A 1,084-nucleotide genomic window follows, 5' to 3' on the forward strand; every position below is an offset into this window, starting at 1 on the left:
TGTTCCTGCGGGGGGGGGGGGGGGGGGCAGGTGAGAAAACTAGAAAATCCTGAATCTGTGTGCATGAAGTTAAACAGGGGTCCCCCTCCAAGTCGTGACAAGGAGCGTACATCTGCCTAACATCAAGACCATCCACCTTTCCCATTCGGTCTGTCACCAGGCCCCTGTCTGCACCTGCCCCTAAGCACCAAAAAGCGCAGGCTGCTAAATCCCAATGTTATCTGCAGTCGGTCTGAAACTAATAAATGAAGGCAGGCTTGACAGCAACCTTGGTGATTCCTGAAAATCCACAAGAGGAAATGTAACTATCCTTCACCCTCCCTCGCCATTCATCAAAAGCAGACCGAGTCACAGCAACTGGGAGGCCGGGGGCAGAAGGCAAATGCCAGCACTCTTCCTCAAGTAGAAAGCTTCTGCGTTTTCTTAACCAAGGACAGGGCGCACTACCCGTTGCCCACACTGCAGGGAGGAGGCTGAAGAGGGAGGGAGCAGGTAAAATGTCCCCAAGTTCCAAACACTATACTCTGGGGGCAAAAACGACTGAAAGCCACGCCGCTCGCGTGTGGCAACCTCGACTGCTAGTGCCGGGGGTCACATTCACAACGATGACCAGCGGTCCTGCCTACACCGACTGACCTCAGCGCCTCGCCTGGTGCCTGGAAGGCTGTTTCTGCGCCCGGCTCGGGCTGCCTGCCTCCTTTCCGCTTCTCCCCCTCTAATGGGGTAAGGGGGTGAGGGCGGCCCACGCAGCCACACCTGGGGCCCAAACAGAGATGCCGGCGCGTCCCAGTAGGGGGATGAGCTGCATCCTGAAACCCTCTGAACTTGGAAAGGCAGCCCGAGCCCTCTCGGGGCCGGCTTCCAGGCCGTAGCGCCCCGAGCGGGCGGGCGCCACGATCGGCCACGACTGGCATCGCTCGGTGGGCGAGCCCGGCCCGCGAGGCGGAAAGGAAGTGGCTGCCGCGGCTTTGCACCAACCACGTTCGGCCGGCGGGCGAATGCCACTCGGCGCCCCGAGCGGGGTCGGAGGGCGCGGGGCGGGCACTCCCGTCCCCACCCCGCCGCCGCCGGCGCCCCGGGACCC

At 62.2% G+C, this 1,084-nt stretch overlaps 1 protein-coding gene across 2 annotated transcripts in view; it reads right to left on the reverse strand.

Moving 5' to 3' along the window:
• The window catches only part of IRF2 (interferon regulatory factor 2), an 85,710-nt gene that overhangs the window by 83,761 nt on the left and 865 nt on the right, over window positions 1–1,084 (reverse strand). The gene's annotated exons all lie outside the window — the stretch shown is intronic.

Source organism: Neophocaena asiaeorientalis, unplaced genomic scaffold (assembly GCF_003031525.2).
Source record: "Neophocaena asiaeorientalis asiaeorientalis breed wild unplaced genomic scaffold, Neophocaena_asiaeorientalis_V1.1 scaffold521, whole genome shotgun sequence".
Taxonomy (NCBI): Eukaryota; Metazoa; Chordata; class Mammalia; order Artiodactyla; family Phocoenidae; genus Neophocaena; species Neophocaena asiaeorientalis.